This window comes from Cygnus atratus, chromosome 4 (assembly GCF_013377495.2).
Source record: "Cygnus atratus isolate AKBS03 ecotype Queensland, Australia chromosome 4, CAtr_DNAZoo_HiC_assembly, whole genome shotgun sequence".
In the NCBI taxonomy this organism is placed as follows: Eukaryota; Metazoa; Chordata; class Aves; order Anseriformes; family Anatidae; genus Cygnus; species Cygnus atratus.
In genome coordinates, this window is record NC_066365.1 from 67459922 (window position 1) to 67485129 (window position 25208).

The following is a 25208-nucleotide window of genomic DNA, read 5'->3' on the forward strand; positions in this document are numbered from 1 at the left end:
GTTGTTTTTAATCTGTGAATGGTTGGCTTGAAGTCTTGACCTATGCTGAGGGGAGGATTTTGTTAGTGAGAGGCTTATGCTTAATGTTGTGGATGACTACTTCATAAAAAAATAATTATATATATATATATTTTTTTTTTTTTAAAAGGGACATGAAAAGTGAACAAGTGTCAGTTTTCTATACTTCCTCCCTAATTTACAGATAAAATAGTACCAGGCTTGGTCCCAGATTACAGAGAAGGAGGAATAGGGAAGCTAATTGTCTTGTTTTGAGTGGCAGCCAAGAATTTCAGCAGTTTTATTTGTAACTTCTGACTACGAGCTCCTGTGGCAGGACATTTTTCTTTGATGCTAATACAGCACTGATAAGTGAGCACTCTGACGGCGCTCAATAAATTATTCTGCTTTGTATTGAGTCAGACATCAGCCAATGCAGAGATAAAATGGAGCTTAGCCAAGTGGACAAAACCATCCAGTCTGACTTTAATCTTTTTTTTTTTTTCCTTTAAGGGGAAAAATGATATAACAAAATGTATTTGTTGGCTAAATGGACCTTATCTTAGTTAGATGGTTGTACCCTACCGCACTAAAACTGAGTACAATTAACCTTATTCCAGATATATGATAGCAAAATTGTCATCAGAAGTAGTCCTGAAATTTGGGGCTATTCTGCTAGATAATGAAACCAGAACTAAAACCACCATGTATAGCACTTCTCTAAATTACTGACTGAACCAGTCAATGATTTGGAACTCTTTTATAGCCAACTTCAAATCCATTTTTGATATTGATCCATCTTCACAGAACAATAGCCTCTAATTAGGGCTACGCAAAGATTGTCTGTGGACTTTTGGCACATGTTTAACCTTAAAAAAAAAAAAAAAAAAAGAAAAAAAAATAGAATACCACCACCACCAACAACAACAAAAGCTAAATGTTTCCATTTCATGTCCATGTGTTAAATTGACAATTATCACAGTATCCCCTAGCACCAAACTTTGGCAGCTTTGTCAGATTTTACCAGCTGACAGCAAAGATAACCAGGTTAAAGGAATGCCTGCACGTGTTGAACATGCAGCAGAGACCAGATGGAAGGACCTGAGTAATCTGGCACTCTTACTGCTGACCTACATTATGCAGGGTTGAGACCACCACTTTGTAAATGAGATATATGAAATGACAATGTGAGAGTCAAGGCTCTAATAGGTTTACATAATGCTCCACAGTTTGGAACATACGCAAAGCAACTTCTTTTCAAAAGGCTGAAAAGAATTTGGTCTGATAGATAATAGAAACTGACAATTGCATTGCCAGTATTTTTGCTACAGATTTGCTTTACAATTTTTTATTGAGAACAAAGATGCAGCAGGAGAGAAATCCACTCAAATCCACAAGCTTCATGCATAAAACCCTCACAAATTTTTAATGAAGTGAAATTATTTTGTTTGTAATTTGTGCATCACGGTTACTTTCTGCATCTCCTGTAACAATTCTACACAGAAAAATTTCATGTCTTTATCTCACATATAAGTAATAAATCATTTTTCTAATGTTCATGATTGTCATGTACATAATGCTACACAACAAAGCTGGGATCTAAATCTTGGATTTTTTACACGGCAGTGCAAATTCTTTCATGTCGCAATTTCCTCATCGGTAAAAATGGAATAGAAATGACACTTCAGAGAGTCACCAAGGTATCAACTCACCAAGTATTAAATGTTTTGTACTAAGCTCTCTGAGAGACATAGCTAGCTAGATACAATTCATAGCAGCATCAAATATTAGACACATTAACATAGTGTATCAAATTCAATAATTCCAGTGCTTTGCAAGTAAAGATTTAGGGCCTAGACATCTTGCTCAGATACATATATTGCTTGACTTTTTACTAGCAAAGACAATGACAGGACAAGGGGAAATTGTTTCAAACTAAAAGAGGAGAGATTTAGATTAGAAGTTAGGAGGAAATTCTTTACTCAGAGGGTGAAGATGCACTGGAACACATTGCTCAAAGAGCTGTGGATGCCCTATCCCTGGAAGTTCAAGGCCAGGTTGGATGGGGCAACCTAGTCTAGTGGGAGCTGTCCCTGCCCATGGCAGAGGGGCTGGAATTAGATGATCTTTAATGTCCCTTCCAACTCAAGCCATTCCATGATCCTATGATTCAATGATATAAAAAACTTTATTTTTAAGAAGACATAAATGAGTGTTAGTGTTACAGATTATGACAATTTAATTTAACTTCCCTGTCTCAACTGAATCGTCTGTAATGTCCCATGTTTTCTTCCACAGAACTCCTCATCTTTTGGTGAATTATATGTCTATTGTGGATCTTTGTCACTAATACATTCAAGAGCAGAACTGAAAAATTATTCTTCTGTACTCAACACATAGTTGCCAGATCTCATTACATTGATCACCAGCTTGTAATAATTTACTTTTCTTAGAAGGTTCTTGGAGAACAAAAGAGAGAAAATCTTTATCTAAAGGGCTAAAGAAAGATAACATAGCTTTAGACAGCACAGCCTTTGCAGCAAATACTACTTTGGCTTCTGCTGAGCTTTCCAATTAGCATTACATATCCAAAAGGGAATACTCAACCAGGAAGTACTAAACAGCTATCAAATGAGAAGTTTTATTTTTTTCTTTTTAATTTTGACAACTTAAAACATCAGAAAACTGTAGGTTATTAAGAATCCCTAACATAATAGTTTCCTACTACGTTCTATTATTAACGTTCCAAAACTGGGGCTTGTGTATCTATATTCAACTCCAGATAAGATTTGCAGTATAAATCACTCCAATCAATTGCCTTCATAAATATTTACACTAGATAAGATGTACTACTAATAGCTATACTAATGGGAGTAATAAGAATATCTGGAAACCCATACATTCAACAGTCTTATTGATTATCCTACAGATTGCAATTGAAGGCTTATTTATGCATCCTTCCTGCAAACACACAATGAAGATTTTGTATGGAAGATGCCTGGATCCACAGAAATCCTGCCTGATTACATTCAGGCATTAGCAGAAATAAGCTTTTAACTTCTCTGTGGATACATTAACGTTTAGTGATTCCAGCACTAGGGATTAATATATGGGATCACAAGCCTCAAATATTGGAGAGCTTATACATGGAAAACAATTGCAAGTAGACATATAGAAACAACTGCTGTGGTGGGAGGAACACAATATGTACAACAATGTAAGGCATTCTGCGATTTGCATGTGGATCCCATCTGACAAATCCAATACTATCTCTGTGAAGGTTACTCAAACACCAGAGGTAAAAGTACCCAAAAAACAGGATCTGTGTAATGCTTTGGCAGTTACACAGCTAGCTTATTTTTTAAGTTCTTCTGTCTCTTCCTGATCTCAATCTTTGATAAAATTTGAGAAGTAAATGAAAAGAATTGAAACCATTACTTGGAAGAGGTGGCATAATGTGGAAAGCCAAAAGATACTACTACATGAGTAAATCTCTCCATAAAATACATTTCAGGTGCAGTAGGTAGTAAGGAGCTCACTTCTGATATTGGGGGAACATCTGTTCTTAAGGTATTTGTGCAAGTTGTAGCATTATCACAGTAGCTGGGGTACTCTACAGCTGCAATGGCGATGAGATTAACTGGAATGAACTGCAGGATCAGGGCTCTCAAGCCTTTCTTCAGCTGAGAAACTCTCTGTCCTTGCTACAGAGTGTTGAGTAGACTCATGAAAAAAGTGAGAGTGGGGGAGTAATAGCAAAAAATAGTGTACACAATTACATATAGGCTCCCAAACTCTTATAATGCTGCTGTAGTCGGGACAGTTTCTTTGATTCTGGCTGTATGAGTAATCTGGTGAACAATTCAAATGCATATTTAATGATAATGCATACATTCACTTGTGAATATGCATGAATCCCAACAAAATTTACATACTCCTTGGCTAATTTGTTTTCTAACAGAATACAAGCAGTACCATGCTTTGTCCTTGTCCCTGTACTTTGAGAGGTACTGATCATGGACTTTGAACAAATTATACCGATGTACAGTTATTTTAGGCTGAAATTAAGCAAGTGGATTTTTCTCTGTTTGATTTACTTATTTTGGAAGATGTAGTTTTTACAGAAAGTGGACAACAAAGAAAAATGTGAATAATTATATGTCATTGAGGAGATTGTGACGAAACAAAAGTAGGGTTTCCATTCTCCTCTGCAATCCTCCAAACAAAGCTGTTTGAAGTATTGGAAAGGTTGTAATAATAAAGATAAGCAAGACCCATGTCTGACAATCTTTATGAAGGATATAACAATTCACTAATAAAAGGAAAATTAATCGAAGACTGGAAGAATTTTCACTTCTCATCAAAAACAAACTCTACCTGAATAAAAACTACTTCAGATATTTAATGCATTAAGGAAATATTCACCATATTTCTGCATTTGCAAGTGTGTTGCTTACCATTTCTCTTACTAAAGCAAGATAATCTTGTCTCCTCTTGGACAGACCATGTCTCTTTCAGATTGTACTCAGAAATTTGGCAACACTTAAGTAAGTTCCAGACCAAAAGTGATCTAATTTCCTATATCTTCCAAACTAAGACAGGACAACTGTAATTTTCATCTTCAATATCTAATTCATAATTATGATAGACTTGATCTTTTCTTCAGTTAGAATGAAATTTTACAAAGTGGACATTAATAACTCTGTTGTACTTAAAATTAGGCTGAGATAGAAGTTTATTAATTGTCATTGCTGCAAGAGGGCACAGAAATTACAGTGTTAACAGATTAATGATCTTATACTAAACAGACAAAATTTGGTTTGAAAACACTGACTAACTTAAGTGGTGGCTTCCAAGCAGAATAAATCAACAGGTGTACTTCTGAGAGTAAATGTGAATAAATGCAAGCACTGTTAATGTACTTGCAGACTTAGAGAAGCATCAGCAGTGTTTTCTATCACATCTATTTTACAGGTTTAAAAATATTTTGTGCTAACTTGAAACCAAAAATATCAGTTTTGATGAATTTCCCAGATCTCCATTTGAATAAAGCATATAATTCCAAGTTAAAGTTGTTAATAGAATGTCTCAAAGAGGGGAAAACAAACAAACAAACAAACAAACAACAACAACAAAAAAACAAAACTGAGGAATCTTTCTTTCCACATATATAAACCATATCTGTGCTTTTTATATAGCAACACTATGCTATAAAATACTGCATTGCCCTTATGGTCAGTAACCTTTCAGAGACTCAACGATAACATTCACTACCTAACACATATTGAGTGAATTATTTCCAACAGTACATAACAGGATTGAATTTGATAAGAATAAATCCTTAACAAATTACAAAGAAACCACAGTCAGCATTCTCTTCTGTCTTGCCAGCGTTATCGTGACTTTTCTGAGCCTGTAAGCTCTTTGAAAGAGAATGTCTGTCTATCTTTGGCCTGTTCAGTACTAAGAATACAGCTAATGCTTTGGAAAAAAAAAAATAATAATATATTGAGTTTTCAGGAAAAAAAAAAAAAGTCATTTGGGGTAAAAAATATCCATCCCTACCACATAAGCAGAATATAAACACCTATAATCTCCTAAAGTGGAGAGTATTGCTCCACACTGAGAGGCATTCAAAGGTGTATGCCTGTAGAATTTCAGTATAAAAAATAAATTTCACGGAATCCATATGTTTTTGTACCACTGTACCTTTGCTCAGTCACAAGGCACTTTAGTGGTCCATGCCATGCTGAGAGAGCACTGCTGGGCACAATGCCTGAGGATGCCTTCTGCTTGCTTACTCTGTGGCAGTTTCTCTGGGTGCTAGTAACAGAACGATTTTCTTGTGGTTGGCACTTGTGCCATCCGTCTAATATTGACATTAGAGTGTAAGGCAACTTAAAGGAAAATCTCATATGAAAATACTCTCTCTATTTGTGATAGTCAGTCCTTAATCCTCCTGTGAATCGCTGATGAAAAGGGTTCAGCATAGTAAGGTAAAAGAAATTCAGCTTCTCTCCTCACACCTCAATTGTCCCAAAAATAATACTGAAAAGGTAACTATTAGGAAATTATCTACTTTCAATCCAGAAATTAAATTCTCTATTACTTTTCCTGGTTTCAGTGAATTTGGGGAAAATTAATTACTGCCCTATTGGTAAGGTCTTCCTGCTGGGAAACGAGAGTTCCTACTCTGCTTTCTCTTTCTTGTATTTGTTTGATCCTTCGTTGCTGCATCTGATACACCTTGGATGTAGATTTAAAGGCTAAAAACAGCATGAAAACCTCTTGAAACAACGGTCTTTCATTTCCCAAATTAATAAAGTACCATCAGGTTAGAAGAGGGAAAACAAAATCAATGAATTTACTCAAGATAAAGTTTTCAATCTGGAAAAACTTAACTGGAAGAAACAGGAGATGTCTAACGGATAGTCATCTGAGAACATAAATACTGATAGAAGTGAATATGCACTTGATTGCTGGAATAAGGGCCCCCTAAATTGTTTCAAACTAACATGCTATTACAAATAACTTCTTGCACAATCATTGCTAGTGCCTAGCCATTAGTTACAATGCATGCTGAGGTCAAAGAATATTTTTAGTTGGATCTTAATAGTACTAATAAGTTCACTGCACAAAATGAACAACTCATCATATTAGGGGGGGGTTTCACTTACAGGGTACTGAAGGTTTGTGAAACTTCCTAGAGTCTGCTCATTTTGGCAAGGAAACATTTATGATATCTTGTTTCTCACATTGTGCTGAGGGCCAGCTGGCAAGCAAGATCAAAAGCACAAGACAGTGCAGGTACAGACATAGCCCAAGATGTGGAGTGTTGTTAAAAGCATCATTGCACATAAATGTTATGTTTGTGATGTCAGAATTACATTGCCCATGTAAATGCCAGGCATCAATAGTAATGAATCAATTGTCAAGGGAGTAAAAACCATTGAGCCATACTGAATGATTCAAAACTGCATAGGCCAAGAGGGATAGAGAGGGAAGGGAAGGGAAGGGAAGGGAAGGGAAGGGAAGGGAAGGGAAGGGAAGGGAAGGGAAGGGAAGGGAAGGGAAGGGAAGGGAAGGGAAGGGAAGGGAAGGGAAGGGAAGGGAAGGGAAGGGAAGGGAAGGGAAGGGAAGGGAAGGGAAGGGAAGGGAAGGGAAGGGAAGGGAAGGGAAGGGAAGGGAAGGGAAGGGTCAAATACTGTTGTCTGAGGAAAAGAAAATCTTGGTGAGAATATTGCAGCGGCTTGTTAAATATCTGTCATGTTTGATGAAGTGCTATAGGAAATGACAAGGCTACCTAGTCAGCAGCAACTAGCAACGCTAACAAATTTTCATTCTCAAAGCTATCAAACAGACGTCACCAGGTGAGACAAAAGGCATGATGAGTATTCCCATAAAATAATGTGTTGATGGTTGCCTGCAGATGGTCATACTACTGGTGTAGGTAAAGATTAGTTCTCAGGAAGTTCAATAATGCAAACAATATCCCTCCCTTTACAAAAATGGGAAAGTAACTATCCATGCTTTGGTAGACCATCATATTTCACTGTGCTTAGACACAGGAAAAATCATTTTAAAACAACAGGCAGCTGCCCAGTTACAGAGCTTGCTGAGAAAATGTTTCTGAAGGGCAATTGGGTGCCCTTCAGAAAATTGGGCAAATTGGGTGCCCAGCATGATTGAGGTAAGCCTGTTGTAATCCCTTTCTACAGCCACGTGAAGTCAGGTAAAGTGTATGGCAAAATAAAGACTTGCATATGGTCTGTGTCAGATCAAAGCTTTTGAGGTTGTAAGTTGAATGTTGTATGAATGTCTTTGGAGGTCTTTGCAAAAATCCCGTCGTCCAGACAGGTTTATGAATGTTACTTACAAGTTTCATGGCATAGAAGTGAGGGTTCCTATTCACAGTAAGCAAGAACAATATTTCACCTTTAAACTAAGGCTATATTTGCCTCCTGTTTCTCTTTTACCATAATTTGTGCAGCAATATTTTTCATGCAGTACTAAAGGAAGATTTATGTTAGTTTACCAGATGGTGTTTCCACCATGCAGCGACCCAATGCAAAATCAAAGGCTAAAGAGCAGCCATCTTTAATGATGACTGTGCATTGCTCACCCACGCCTGCTGGAATGCACAACATAAGCTTATAACACCAAATGCCAGTCAGCTCAAAGTGATTATCAAGAAAATAAATCCAATCTTATACTTTTCCTTATTGTGAAGCAAGTTAAGCCAGTTGAGAGCAGTGAAAGCATAGTAGCTACATCCTGCTCCCCAGCAGCCCCAGGACACAACAACTGATGGTGGAGTCACACAGAAGACTGCAGAAGCCAGTACAGCTTTGAAAAAATCACACTTCACTTAAAGTCAATGCATACTATGCAAGTGTCATCACCATTCTTCTCTGTCACTGTGAAAAAGTTACCATCACTGCATCAATCACACACACGCTCTCTCATTGTGTCCTTAATATTAGTAGTTCATGAACACAGAGTTCTTGGGGAATTGAGGACTCAAAGATCTTGATGATGTTTTGGTCTGGGCATCTGATGTGCTGAGCAAAAGATTTTCTGAGACAAATTAAGGTAACATGCAGATCAGAAAAACAGGTTAGAAGGATATGATCATCAGTCATATAAAAGTGTCTCTACAGCACATAAAAATATAGGTAGAGGCTATCTGCTATGGTAATATCAGTGTTTGAGCATGTTAACTAAATCAACTTATAGTGTGCAGTGCAAGAGGTAGCAGAGGACAGGGAGAATAGATATGATGTTATACGCTCAGTGTGACAGCCAATATTGTGCAAGAATGTGGATCTGTTAGAATGGGTCAAGAGGAGGATCATGAAGGTGATTAGAGGGCTGGAGCACCTCTGCTACGAAGACAGGCTGAGAGAGCTGGGGATGTTCAACCTAGAGAAAAGAAGGCTCCGGGGAGACTTCGTTGTGGACTTTCAGTACTTAAAGGGAGCTTATAAAAAGATGGAGAGCAGCTTTTTACACAGACATATATTGCTAGGACAAAGGAAAAGGGTTTTGATTTAAAGGAGGGAAGATTTACATTAGATGTTAGGAGGAAATTCTTTACTTGGAGGGTAGTGAGGCACTGGAACAGGTTGCCCAGAGAAGCTGTGGATGCCCCATCCCTGGAAGTGTTCAAGGCCAGGTTGGATAGGGCCCTGGGAAGGCATCCCTGCCCATAGTAGGGGGTTTAGAACTAGATCCTTAAGGTCCGTTCCAACCAAAGCCATTCTAAGATTAATTCCATGAAGATTCATTCTTTAAAGAAGGTTAATTTTAAAGCAAATTTTCTTACGCTTTCCCTCATTTATAGGTTTTACCTATTAAAAGAAAAAATCTACAGTAGCTCAGAGCTAAATTCCTGTGACTGCAAACACATTTTACTGTAGAATAAGTATGTAAACAACTTCAAAAATATCTGTTCAATAACCTAATAAAAGTACCATTAAATTATTCATTATGTTAGAGTTCTGAAAGAAGACATCTTCCCAAAAGACCAAAATGATACAAAAAAAATACAGAGGTTTCTACAATATCAAATTGTTGAAATAGATTCCAAGCTGGTAACAAGCATTTAAAATGAGGTTTGTACCAGATTTTACATCATTTCTCCATATGAGCTCAATACCCACATTCACACTGGAATGCATATTTTAAAAAGGTCATTCTAGCAGAGCTTGTTCCACTTTTAAAATCATTTTATATTTGTGACTAAGAAGTACAGTTCACCATGCCACTTGGCCTCCATTACATATCCAGGACAGCAATGTGGATCTGTAGAACTAAGTGCAGTATAATTATTGATATTAGTTTTAGCATCTTCTCAAAACCTCCATGATATGCTGATCAAATTTTCTCAAAGCAATTTACCATCACAGTACTGTTATATCAAAATTTTAAAAAGCGGGATATCAATTTAGATAAAAATGTGTTTTGAAAACAGTGGAGAAAGCTCTTTGACAGTGTTGAAATATCTTGTTTTGACAATTCAGCATAAGAAAGTAGGAACATGAGTTTGCTAAGCAGGAAGAGTGCTAAACGACTCTGTACAGTTCCAGAATCTTTATTTTGATCATTTCTAATCTCTGTGTACAGTAGCTATTATTTATACCAGAATTCTGCAGTGGGGAAGCTAACTCACAGGAAATAAAAATGTTTTGATATGGACATTAAAAAAGCATAATCTTAACCAGTTGACACTAATCATTCACGCATGCTTTAAAAAATCTTTTGCAGGAGAATAGCAAACTGCTAGTTATAGCCTGTTGTTTTCTTATTATTTATTTATTTATTTATTTTTTGACAGTGGAATTAACTCCAGCTAATATGGACGATCATCTTTAAGTCACAGGAACAGAGGCTCACCTGCTAATTGCTATACTCCCTTTTGTGGACTATAGGGACCAATTTCTTGCTGGATTTACAGTGCCTGCTTGAGTTCAGAAAGATATTTCAGGTCAGTTGAAATTCTGCCAATTCAGTGTCACTGATTATATCCAGCTTGCCTTGGAAGGAAGAATAGTTCTGGCTTTTGTTTGGGGGTTGGTTGATTGGTTGGTTCGGCTTTGGTTTTGTTTTCTGTGTGCTTGTTTGTTTGTTTTGCAAACAACAAGGTCCTGGAGTAAAATTTCAGGAAAGAAGGCATTTCCATCAAGGTATGGAGTAGCTCTGTGCCTGTGTTCCCAATAAAGCCAAATGCCAACCAGTAGCACAGAGTGGACTTTAATTCAGGGCTTGTGTTAAGGAAAAAAGTACAGACTTAAACAATTGATAGCATGTAAGACAAAGTGGGCAATGAAACATGAGGTGAGAGAAAGATAAACATTACTCCAGAGTGTGTAGGTTAGACGGGCCTGTTTTCCTTTAACCATTTTAGTTCCTCATAGACAAGCTCAGGAAGTGTGGCCTAGCTGAGTGGATGGTGAGGTGGATTGGCCATTGGCTGGACAGCAGACCTCAGAGGGCTGTCCTTAGCGGTGCAGAATCTAGTTGGAGGCCTGTAGCTAGCGGTGTCCCCAAGGATCAGTACTAGGTCCACTGTTGTTCAACTTATTCATCAGCGACCTGGATGATGGAACAGAGTGCACCCTCAGTAGTTCGCTGGCAACACAAAGCTTGGAGGAGTGGCTGATAGTTGAGTGGAGTGGAGTGGCTGAGTGGCTTGGAGGAGTGGCTGATAGGAGTGGCACCACAGGCCTCCTCCTCCTTGGAGGAGGGCTGTGGTGCCATTCAGAGGGACCTCTACAGGCTGGAGTGTTGGGCTGAGGGGAACTTCATGAAGTTCAACAAGGGAAAGGGCAGGGTCCTGCACCTAGGGAGGAATAACCCCAGGCACCACAGTGTAGGCTGGAGGCTGACCTGCTGGAGAGCAGCTCTGCAGAGAGAGACCTGGGAGTCGTGGTGGACAGCAGGCTGACCATGAGTCAGCAATGTGCCCTTGTGGCCAAGAAGGCCAACAGTATCCTGAGGAGATTAGAAGGAGTGTTGCAGCAGGTCAAGGGATCCTCCCCCATCTACTCAGAGCTGGTACAGCCACACCTGGAGTTTTGTGTCCAGTTCTGGGCTCCACCGTAGAAGAGGGGCATAGAACTACTAGAGCAAGTCCAGAGGAGGCCTACTAAAATGGTTAGAGGACTGGAGCACCTGTCATAAGAGGACAGGTTGAGAGAACTAGGCATGTTTAGCCTGGAAAACAGAAGACTGAGGGAAGAGCTCATTAAAGCATATAAATATCCGAGGGAAGGGTGTTGAGAGGATGGAGCCAGTCTCTTTTCAGTTGTGCCCAGTGACAGGATGAGAGGCAACAGGCACAAACTGAAGCGCAGGAAATTCCAACTGAATATGACTTCTTTACTGTGAGGGTGACAGAGCACTGGAACCAGGTTGCCCAGAGAGGTTGTGGAGTCTCCTTCTCTGGAGATAGTCCAAACCCACCTGGATGCCATCCTGCGCAATGGTGATCTAGGTGATCCTGCTTGAGGGGGAGGGTGGATTAAATGATCTTCAGAGGTCCCTTCCAACCTTGGCCATTCTCTGATTCTGTCATTCTGTGTTCTAGCTGAATTCTTATGGTTTTAGATCTCTTCTTCCAATTTATGAATGGGCTGTGCAATTTATGTCGTGTGAAGTGAGACATAAGGTCAGAATTATGTTGTACATGTAAGAATGATGAAATAAACTATCATATTAAACTTAATTAGCTACAAGATCTACAGAGGAGCCATTTGCCATTGCGGGTACAACACTGTTCAAACTGGAATTCAGAATAAACAAAAGATATCAAGGCTATGTACAGCGTGGTTGACAAGATATTGTTACAATTTGTTAATGAGAAAAAAAAAAAAACAGAACAACAAAGAGAAATATATTTATTTTATACTAAAATGAAGGTCTGAAATAACTATTTAAAGTTGCTGATATTGGTGTGGTAAGCCTTCACACTTGGATGATTTATTTACAACTGAATTTCCTGACTCATCTTGAAAATATCAGAAGGATTGCATATGATATTTTTTAAGAGACATAAAAAGAACTGAGACAATTAAGTGTGCAATACAGAGGTTTATTAACAAAAAAGTTCTTGTCAAAGGCAATTTCAGATGAAAACTGATTCAAAGCATTCAGTTTGGCTGAGTTCATTAGGACTGCCTAGGAAGTCTCATTCCCCCAGATCAGCCAAAGAGAGACACAACTGTTTGAGACTGTGCAATTAAATTGACAAGTAATGTAATTGCCAGGTCACTATTGCCTAGGCATGTCTAGCTGTCCTCCACTGGCTGCCTTAAAGGCAATGAAGGACAGAGACTCCATTTTAGACAGCACTGATTCTACACATCTGTGGTTAATTTTATGCTTTGTATTTGCTGTACTCAAAACACAAAAGATACACAAGTCTGATTACAGAGGATCTATACTCTAGAGAATACCTGTGATCTAAATGCCGTATTTTATAATTCTTTGTGGATTGTATTTTGTGTTTGAATCCACTAATATTCTGTCAGTCATTCCTGTATCAGCTGAACAAACTCTTCTCACACTAGCAATTCTGGTTGGAAGGAGATTCAAGGACCTTCTAGATCAAATCAGGAGACATCTACAGGCTTAGACAACCACAGAAAGAAAACAACTTATAATGTTGTCTGATACTTAACTAGTTTTTCTTGTTATTTATATTCCAGCTCATATGGAATTCACATATAGGTTAGACTATTAAAATGCACTGGTAGATGTTATCATAGAAGGCTTATTCGGTTGTCCTAAATTAATCTAAAAAAAATTGGCTGGATGCTGTTTTTTGAGATGCCAAAAAAAAAAAAAAAAAAAAAAAGAACTGAGATATACCCATGGAGCTGGCAGATCTAACACATGAGCTAGACGTGGCATGAGGATGAGATCCATTCAAAGACTCAGATGTCAAGATTTAGGCATCTACAGACAAATATGTCTGCATGAAGTGTCTGAAATTCAGAAGTTGTTCTGTGGCCTGGGACCTATTTGTTCTCATTCTATGCAGCACAGAAATTTGAAGACTTTTTAATCAACTTCAATAAGTGTCGTTTTTCACCAATTGTGATTTTTTTTCTTTTGATGCCAACAAAAATAAGCTGACAGAAGTGCTTAAGTACTACCTAAGTTTAAGAAGCAGCAAGGGAGGTTTTTTTTGCATTGACATGACAAAATGCCCAACACAAAAACACTTTATGTCAAGTGCCTATCAATTCTTCTTTGCACTTCAAAGGTATACAGGTGCATCTGCATCTTTTCTGGAGTATATTCATCTTTGCTGACATATAAATAATAGTGAACAGATAATTTAATTGTATCATTGTGGTTGAAAGTGACATGAAATCTATGAAGCAGTAAATGTAAGTTAAGAACATCAGGTATGTACACATTATTGAAATGTTTGGATATGTGATGGGAGGAAAGCATAAAATAACTACTCATTTCAGAATTAATTTGGGAGGCAGCAGAACTGAGTTTATAGATGCAAATTCCTGGAATATGCTTACATTTTAAGCTAGATCATTCTGTTTGTTTGTTTGTTTGTTGTAAATGACATTCTTAGGAGAAAGGAACATGGCAAGTTCTGTTTCTTAATCACCTAGTCTAGTACCCTAGTCTAGTCCAGGGTCAAGCTCCCTTGTAATCTGTTTGATAACCTGGTAGTCAGGCTCTCTGTCAACATATGTGCTTCAGTGTCCTTTCAATAAATTCTGCCTAGAATGCAGGTGTCCTGTGTTGTGGGTAGGCAATCAAACATCTAGACTACTAATCACATGGTAAAGTATTTAGTCACCTAAATGGAGATGAACGTGAGCTTTATATACCCAGATCCTCTGCATGGATAGGTTACAAGACTGATGCACTTAAGGAACCTCCAAGTTAGTTATTGACAGTCAGAAGTTATCAACTAGCCTAGGCAGTCCTACAAAGGAGATTGCTTTGATTGTTGCCTGGGATTTATGTTTCACCTAAGTTTCAGCTAGTATGCGTAAAGTCAAGGTAGAACTGCCTCAAAGGTGATCAGAGAGGCAAATGATGTCACTCTACTTAGTGATAAGATCAGGATTTACCAAGCTTACTGAGATGTCTACTTGGTCTATGACGTGTCCAAGACAATCCATAACGCCTGCAGATATGAGCAGAACGTATAGATCTGTTGCCTTCTAGAAAAGCACCTGCAGAGCAGGCAATATTTCCTAGAACATCTAAAACAGCAACGGGCATCTATGCACAGACAAATTAATTCAGCCATAGCTGTCTCCTGTTATTTTCAGTGGGGATCTAATCAGAGTCTGAGTCCAGAGAGCTTTTGAGCTGACCTAACTCAGGTGTCTACTTCAGGGTGAACTAAATGGCTCTTCATAGTCCACTGACTACATTGACTCTATCAACTGTGATATATATTTAGACAACCAGTTTGTGCACATACACTCAGATTTTAACAACTATATGTAAGCATACTAATCTAGAACTCAATCCCACCTTCAATAATTTATGAATATTGTTTAAATCTATGACATGTTAATTTACTCTTCAGCATTAAAGTAAGAACAGATTATTCTCAGTAAATTTAGGAAAATATGTTTTTTCTTTATGTGGATACTATTTGAAATGGCATATGGTATAAAGGAGATCACTAAATATAAAACTCAGATATTATGGAAAAAAAGATAGTGACTAATCTTATTGTTTCGGTGTCAGCTGCCACCCACTAGTATTTATGAGGTGAATAGAATAAACATCAGCCTAACTTTCTGTCCAGAACTCAGTTACCCAAATCTTTGTTTAGCTCTTTAAAAATTCAATTATCTTCTAAGTGTATTCCAAATTAAAATGTTATAGAAATGGTGGGATTTAGAGATGGAAATTGCTCATTCCTGATGTGTTAAGGCTTTAAAAAGCTTTGTTCTAGGTCCATCCTGAAACAGTAAAAAAGATTGTTTTTTCTCTCCTCAATTCAGAACTCCCTCAAACCCAGTTATAACCAGCTCAAGCAGTGGCTAATGGTCAGGTTCAACTACATGAAAACAGCATTGGTACAAATTCCCACTTTCACTAGCCTCCCTCTGTCTAGCAGATAAGAAAGGACACACAAAGCTAATATTTCAGAGCCCCTGAACAACTAAAGAAATTGCTCATAACAACATATGGTTATTTGCCAGGAATAAATGCTCAACAACGAATAAAATCAACACAATATTTCCTTGATAAGATGATGAACAGTATCAAATGTAGAACTATCATTAGAGATAAATAATCTTTTTACACTACTACATGGACCTCATCAGTGCTCAGCACAATGCAGCCAGTCTGTTATGATGATAAACTACACTTTCACACGGCAAAGATTAGAAGTCATGTGTCTTCTTGTAACAATTTACTCAGTCTTCCAAAACAACAAAACTGACATTTAAGTATCAAGTACATACTTCTACTGCTTGCAAATGAAATAATCAAGATGTTCTACCCAATGCATGCTCTCCGTCTCAATGCTGTGATGACAACATTGCTGAAGGAAACATTGAAAGGTACTAGCCATATGAAATCAAAGGCAGGGAGAAAGAAAAATCAGTTTGTGTAACATCGTTTAATCAATTAATGTTAATTCTGACAAGTAGAAGAACTCAAACAGTGAAGGAAGAGACTCACCAGGAGAGTGGTACAGCACTGGGACAGGCTACTCACAGGCAGGGCAGTGGAGACTCCAGCTATGGAGGTTTCCAAGACTCAGCTAGACGCTTTAAACCATGGCTGGTTTTTGACCTAATACTAGGTAGACCACACTTGATCTAGTGTTAGCTAGTCTCACTTGGAGTGGGTGGCTGAACGAGACAACTCCAGAGATCTTATCCAGCCAACATTTGTATGATTCAGAGAAGATACTGGAGATTGAGACATGTATGAGAGAAATTCAAACAACTCGCAGCAGTTAATCCATACAAAATATATTCAGGTCAAAATAAAAAACTAAGTCTAGATCATTGGCCTCTCTACCATTGATCACAAATCTGTGTAACATTTCAGAGGTGCAATCAGAGAAGTATTAAGACGTTTCCTTGCATCTTGTATAGAGAAAATTCTAAAACAGGATTTTGGTTATTGAAAACAATCACGCTGAGACTTTTAGCTTTGACTTAAATTTTCTTTTGCTACATCTCAGCTCTAACAAAACGAGTAGAGGGAAGTCACAAATGCGCAAGGGGACACCTGGGCCTCTTTATTGATGACAAAAGGCCGAAAAGAGCTTTACAAAGTTTCATGCAATAACTCCATTGCAAGAGCAATGTCCTCTGAACTTCCTTTTCCTTTATATATACCTGTAGAACAGACCATTAACATCTAATAATAAAAGGAGACAGATTTTAGTAACAGACTGTTGGTTTACTACAATATAAATCCTTTTGCTTTCTTACTACTCACATTCTGTTTCTCTCTTTTTTTCCTCCAGCTGAAAATCATTTTATCCAATCAGGCAGTAGAAGATAGGATAGGACTCGGTGACTTCAGATATAGCAGAAACAATCTGCACTGAAAGCAAGCAGCTTCAGCAACAGCACAGACTGAAAATTGTTCCTACAGTCTTCACAGTAAATTCTTTTCAATTATTTCACCATTCAAGGTCAATTCATAAAATGACTTTGCAGGCACATAGACAGACTATACTTGCAATGTATGTTATTTGCAGCAGATAATCTGTCCAACTCCACTTCTAATTCAGATGTGTCCGGTTTATCAGTGGACATTTCAAAGAAGGTTCCTTTTGTAGATTATAAGTCATACATATATCCTGTATCTGTTATGTCATTTGAACTCTTTTTTTTCTTTTAATATTTACATTCTAAAATTTATTCTTTTGCCTACTTAAGACACATGGCTGTCTGGCTAATGAAGTGCTGCCAAATGATCTGTTATGTTGCAAAAGGGGCATAAAGAGGTGGACAAGATAATTACATTCATCAAGTGACTTTTCAATCAAAGTCAAGGAGTCTTAGTAAACCATAGGCAAAATGAAAAATAAATAAATAAAAATCTTTATGTGCATGCGAAAAATACTCTGTAAACTCCATTTGCTGCTAGGGAGAAAATACAAGAACACCACTGAAATGAGCTGAAATTTTTTATATTTCCAAAATTATATGTATACAAATAAATGTGTTTTTATATATCTATTTCTGGTTTGCCAGATAAATTTGCTACAGAGGTATGAAGGTAGAAGCTTATTCAACATTGATAGTACCAATGACAGCATGTTCAGAAAGTGTCTCTTCTTTTGTCGTATTCAATCTGAGTTTTATATCTCAAAGATTCTCTCAATTTCTTCTGACTCATATCTGTGCAAATCTGAGACCAAATAAGTGGAGTCAATTTTATACAGACACAAATCTGGTGTAAATAAGACCCGAACAAGCACTACATGTAATGAGCATACAGATGGGGAAAAAAGTGGATTACAGTAATATTCCCTTTAATATTAAGTCCTAATATCATAAAAGCATAAATTCTATTTCTAGATTGAATAATAATCCTGCAAAACTAGCAGTCTCAAAAATCTGCTTTTGATGATTTAAAACCCTATTTCAGCTTTTGAGTGAACTACATACATATAATTCAAATATTTATGTAATCTAAGCGTAAAATCCAAATAGGACAAGAAAGTAGGGTTTTGGACAAGTAAACAAACCAGCAATCTTTTCTTATCTCCCTCCTTCCCATCATTCTTTTTATTTACTTTTTTGGACTGTCATCACTGAGTTAGCATAAATTCCCCAATGGACTGCAGCTGAATTTGCTAACAAACTACATCTGTTGTTGATAACGCTACCAAAAGTCAGGCAAGGCAGGTCCTGCCAGGCTGGTAACAGCATGCAAATATCTGGGTTGCTCTAGTAAAAACTGAATCCATCATACCTTTATTACCGAAAGAAAAGGCTCTGGAAGCTCACTTTCTATTATATATTCCTGAGGATGAGTAATTTGCAACGCATTATATTTTGGAATTTGTATTGGACAACCATGTTGCTATAGGATGGTCATGAGTCATTTAAACAATGCTTCATGGAGGCAAAAATCAGATTAGTGATGAAAGCGTATTTATCTTTGAAGTTACATTTTGAATAGAATGATTTGTGGCTGCTTAAGAATCATACAGTAAGTGGCTGGATTTTTTTAATCTATTCATAATTCAGTGACTCATGACAGTCTGAAATTCTATTGTGCTCTACATGAACTTCTACATGGGCAAAAGTCAGAGAGCTTCTGTCCATTTGTAGATGCAATTGGGGCTGAGGGGAGGGCCTTTCTTGTAAAATCCAAGAAACAGGGCTGGAAAAAAATCCTTAGAGGTCATTTACTTATTGCACCTTGATCATTTATACTTAACCCTCAAGCTAAGGTAGAATTAAGTAGACCTATGTCTTTACTGAAAGGTGTTTTTCTAGCTTCCACTAGACTACTTTTTCCCTCCCAACACAACCTATTCCTCTCCTTCACAAGCATTATCATTAGAAAAGTTTTCCCAAACTTCACTATAAATACTCCTAAGAAACTCCTAAGTTATCAATCAATTTATTTTTTTCCCTGACCGTTGTTGACGGGGGGAATGGACATTATTCCTTCTATCCTAGGTAGGTATTAGAAATTATTACATGGCAATTACTTCAGCTGAGAAGTCATAACTGGGTCCCATGGCAGAGAGTTTCTGGTGAGGAAGATTTGTAGCAGGGCCACAATTCTTAATAGAGTTTCCATTAATTTAAGATTTATGCAGCATCTGGAAGCCATCATTTGATGCTAGTTCCTTTATTAATTTAGAAATAATAGACCGAGGGATGAAATAGTAATTATTCACTCTTTTGATAGTATGAAAAATTTCCCACTGTACTTTCTGGATGAAGGTCAACCAACAGCAGACTTGCAAGTATCTCTTCTCAGTCTCTGTCTTGAAACATTTCAAGTTCTGTCTTTGATTTTCTTAATTGCACAATCATGAGAAAATAGCTGTGGACTGAGATATTACAGATATTCCAACTATTTCACTTTCCAGCTTTGCTTTCCAGATTTTTTTTTTAATCACAGGTAGAAATGCATGCATTTGATTTGATAATTCTGTTGTTACGTTTTCATATGCATAGTACAAAGAGACATGAGAAAGAGTTAAAGCCCAAGAAAAAAAAAAAAAGCAATTTAAGCCTCTGAACTTTTTAGATGAGAGTTGGGCAATAGCTGTCAAACAGCTCAATAGTATGTTTTCCAGAGGGAACCATGGTATTTTTTCTTTTATTTCAATTTTATCTATAATATTTAATCCAAATAATGCTGTCTTATAGCTTATGCTATAGAGCATGTATGTCTGTGGCATTATACCTGTGGAATGATGCTTAAACTGAATCTTTAACAAATTCCTGCTAAATCTCAGCATAAAATTTATATTTTTAAAAAGTTATCAGGAAAATGCTATGTTCACCCAATATAATTTCAGAAGTTCATATTCATCCCACAATTATATTTACTCTATGCATGGAAAAGTTCAAATATTTTACTATACCATGCATTTTCAGTAGGCACATAATGTGTTCTGTTGACGTACAACTAGAGCAGAGTGACGATGGCAAATGAAAATGTTAGATAGTGTGATGACATGGTTATAAAATGAAGGTTAATATAGAAAAATGATTTACACATGCGAAATCAACCATATCTTTTGCTGACACTATGACAGAATTCAAGATGCGAGTGGAAGAGAATAAAACTATGAGAAGGGTGTTCAGCACATAAGGTACAATGAAGAGCAGGGAGACAACAGTAAGAATTGTGGATGGATGTGGATGGATGACTTTCAGTTTGGCAGTAATGTCAGAGTGCAAGCAGTCTTTGACACAAGAATTGAATTGGCCCCCTTGATGTCTAGAGGAAATTCTGTAGGAAGAGGAAATATCGTCAGATGATGACCCATATTCAAATAAGCAGTGGCCAATGTGGGGCAGTTATTGGGAAAGTCAAAAGAGATGAGATGTGACTAAAATGACATGAAAACATCTGTGCTGTCTGCCCTGAAAAGAAAGGTTGGCTTTAACAATGCCTGCTAAAAGAGAAATCATGAGAAAATATGCACACATTTTTGAAATGTTAGTTGGACTCTAGAAACCAATGAAAAACACCTGCAGTCTGGCTAGACCAGCATAATTAAGAGCTCCCTATATTTTTCTCATTATAGAAACTTCACCTTCATTGTAATAGAGAGTGTATAAAAGTAACACAGCAGGAAATTATCTCCACAGTTAAAAGGACCTCACTGATGTGAAAACTGATGTATGTTAGAAACTTTCCAATGATATAACCACTGTATCAGAATAGAAAACATTCTATTCTGTATCTCCCTTAAATTCGCCATTACAGATATTTTAACAGTCTAGTGATATAGTTTTGGAGATCATAGGCAAAAATGAACATAAACTGTTACTGCTATTTACTAAATGCTTATTTCATAACGTGGATTGGCTACACTAAATATTCACGGAGCTTAAAAGCTAGACATGTCTGCAGGCACTTAGTGAAACATCAGCATTTGGAGAGTTAATGCTCTGAGCTCAGGCCCTCTGCTGAACAATTTCTTCAGCTAGTGTCTGTGTTTCACTGAATACCAATACTAAGTGTTTCTCTTTTTATTCTGAGACTAAAGAAGACGTACAGAAGGACACGATTCCTAAGAGAGGTCATGCTGCAGTATGCCCCTTCATCATTGCTGAGGCCTTTTTTCCTAGCCAAATTGTGTTCTGTGCCACTCATGTTCTTACCCTGCCTATTTCAACATCGCTTCATACCTAAAAGATCTTTTATATAATAGCATTAGGGAATAGAGAGAAGAGTACAGAGAGGTACTAAAGCACAATGGGAAGTAAATTTTAATTAGTGACACTGAACACACAGGCTCATTCATCACACTCAGCAGATCTCCTAGAAAAGGTCTGCATTGACCTGATGCTGAGTGAAGGCTACCAGAGGATATATGTCCCATGTTTCTTCCCCTCCTTCCTTTCTGTCCTGTAGATAACTATTCCAGATTTACACCCTTTGAAGGAGGACTACGGCAGGAACTGGCACTGTAAACATTCATGTGCTGCTTCACAAAGCTTATGCCAGTCTTTTCTTTACGTTACCCCACACCAATCCACATTTTTGTTCTGAGAAGCCACAGTACTAATATAATCAACAATGGGACAGTATTATCACCAAACTGTTCTAAATCTTTCCCAGCTTATACTCATTACCTTTTCCAATGCATTTCTATGAAATACATGTCTCTGTTGTGGCTTGAGGTACTCCTCTCTGTATCTTTGGTTTGTGGATCATTATTGCCCTTTGGGTGGGTGAGATCTGGGTGAAACAAGGTTGATCACTGCATTCTTTGAACTGTTCTCTAACTGTCCATCTCCTGAATATTTCTTAATATCCATATTAAAACTGGAACTCTGAGACAGAGCAGTGCTTTGGAGAGCCACCTCTGGGATATTTATTCAGCCGTTAGAGCACAAAATCTGATTCCTAGAACAGCTCCCAGCACATAGGTATCCTTTTACACAGCTAGGATCTTGATATAGGGACTCAGTATATACATGAAAGTTATCTCATTTTCCTTTCACTTCAACAGGTGCTTCAAAGGACCCATATTTACAAAACCCCTTTTCCTGTCTGTTTCTTTAATCTAAAGAAATGCAGTATATTAATGCTAGAGTGAACTGATACAAAAATGAAGACATTATAAATATACCCAAGCTTCTTCAGAGATTTTTCACTGTACTTTTTCCTCTACCTCTGTTTTATGAAATGAAAGAAAACATTGTCATTACCTTTTTTTCTCTAATGTAAATAGGATAAGGCAATTTCTTCTGTGTTCTGCTCTGTGTCTCTGCTTAAAGCATTGATCACTAATTGGACTTTTACTCAAATAACCTAGCAGACATTTTGAAAATTTTCCTGTCTTGAATCTGCATATATTATATGAATCTCCTGGTTTGAGAACCAGTTATGTCAAGCCACATCATGCCAAGTACATAGAGAGTTTATAGGATCATGATAGATATAAGCCAGCAACATTAGACATGGTAGTGAAATGTATAAAAAGAACTATAACTTGTGGGGCAGAGGTAGTAATCCTTCCACGCTGTTCAACCTGAAACAAATGAGGAGCCCAGTGGACAGTAATGGGAAACAAAAATGTAGGGAAAAAAGTCCTTTGAAGAAATATGTGATTGTTTAGAAGTGAGAAAACTGGGACAGAAACACTGTAGCCATGTTCAAGTAAGAACATTTTTTAAGTCCATTATAGACATGCTGTGAATAATGTATATACATAAATAGTTCTGTGATAATCAGGATACAATAAAGACGGTCAGGCTCTGAATACATTGCCTTGCAAGACTGTGAAATAGCCATCATTAATCCTATCTTTCAACTAGAAAAGGAATGGGATTATAAAATAATCAAAAATAGTATCTTGCTTGGCTAGTTCTTTGCCCACCTTTTAAAAAATGGGATACCAGCTGCGTGAATGCATCACAGTTTACCTTTGGCACAACCATACAGTTCAGCTATGAGTACAGTGAACAGGCAGGTCTGTAGCAGCAAATTCCACTGGTCATTTCTCCCCTCTGTGGTATTATTGTGGTATTATTTTGGTATAATATTGGTATATATTATATAATGGAGGCATTTCTTGCAAGATGAAGAGTAGCATTGGCAGTTCCTAAGTAGCAAAGGAGAAAGGATTACTTTCCAGGAGGTGTGATTAAGTGGTTCTAAACAGATACTGACAAGTCAAGCCCTGAAGTTGTAATGTATGCTATTCAACTATCAACCAGATCCCTTCCCAACCAGCCAATTCTGCCTGCAGACCTCATAAACTTGCCACCCAAAAGCCTGCTGTCTAATTTACCAAATTTATCTGAAGGATGAGACAACTGAGGAGACACCTGTCAGCTTGAGGCAGTCTAGGTGGGAGGCAGGCTGTCCTTACAGAGGCTATGAATGATGGTGGAGCTAAATTTGGAGAGATAAATTCTTCTGATGTGACAAGTAGTCATGTGTGAGATATGTATTGTTGGCTTGTAACTGAGAATGACAACAAAATATAGAGGGAGTGTTGTGATAGAGATGCACTGAGCCTGGTGCCGGAAAACTCAACCATGTCAGCTGGATTAGAGTCAACTGCTCCAAAGGCAAAACACTATTTGTTACTCTGTGCATACAAGAGGGCTGTAGTTAACAGATCTAGCTCATTTTTAGTTCATTGTCAGCATCTCAGAGGTTGTGACAGAGATAATCAGAAGGCAGGAGGTAGAGGCCAGTTGCCTTTAGCACTGAGGTGGAATTCTTTCATTTAGGGCCTTCTATTGTTGCCATGATGAGTTGCGGTGCTCCTCTTCCCTTAGCATTTACAGGCTGTCCCATTTGCCCTGATGCCCATGCAAAAGTAAATGGAGTTCTTCAGAGTTTGGCAGACTTTCTCACATTTATCAGAAGCCACAGAGATGTTTAGTAAGAGAAAAAATGTATAAACCAGAAAATTTGCCCCATTGCTTTGGGTTCTTCCAACACCTCAGTTTGAGTTCAGCACACCAAAGCATAACTCCATACCCTGCAACACTGCACAAGTAGGCTTCATGACCTTGTGATAACACTCCTAAATAGTACTGCTATGCAGTGCTGCCTGGTTGGCAATGCATACATGTGACAGATTCTAAGGTACCTTTCACAGAGTCATGATCCAGCAATTCCCTAACGTCTTTGTTGATGACTGTCAGTGCATCATGCTGCCCAGATGCATGCTCCATGCAGTGCAATCCCACATTTCTCTAGGCAAGTAGACAACTCTTTGTGGAATGGTACACTGCCAGTCTGTTATGCCTTTGCATCTTTGTTTCTTCTGAAAGGCTTAGTGAGTTAAAACACCTTCTGCTTTGATTTGACAGCATGCGGTTCTCCCAGTTTGGCTTTCCACATCATGCATGTACATCTGGCTACATTGAACAAATTCCACGTACGTTTTGATCAGCTCTTTTTCGTCCTCAGAATTTCGTGTTCTGCTACTTTAATCCTCTCTTGGCACCTCAACCTCTTTGTTTGCTTTTATTTACTTTAAAGTGCAGTCTGCACAGTGTGATCCAGTTCAGGCTAGGTAGCAGCATTATTTCACAGAAAATCTGTGAAAAAGTTGGCTCTAATAAATTAGCTGTCCTTGATATCATGCTTTTTTTTCTTTTTTTTTTTTTTTTCCCTAGACTTTCTGGGGAAAGCACGCTGTCCTTGTGAATTATGGCTAGTTTCTTTAAATAAACAAATCAGTTTCCCAAACCTTCTTTTATAGTGTTTTGCGCTCTTCTCCCATTCAAGTAAAAAGATTTAGCCACTTTTTGTGCCTCCTTTCAGAGATGAAACGCAAGCATGCAAATGCAAATTATCTAATAAAGGTTGAGTTCACTCTCCTCTGCTAGGATGATAGAAAGGTTTCTCTCCAGCTACTAAATTCGATTAAAAGTGTAGGAATTTAGATTTGTAAGGTCTTCATTTACTCTTTAGAGGAGACAGACCTCCTATGCCACAGAAAATTCAGACGTTTTGGTGACCATTTTCATCCCCAAAATTGGATCCTTTAAAAGAAGATCTTGGCACTTTTCACC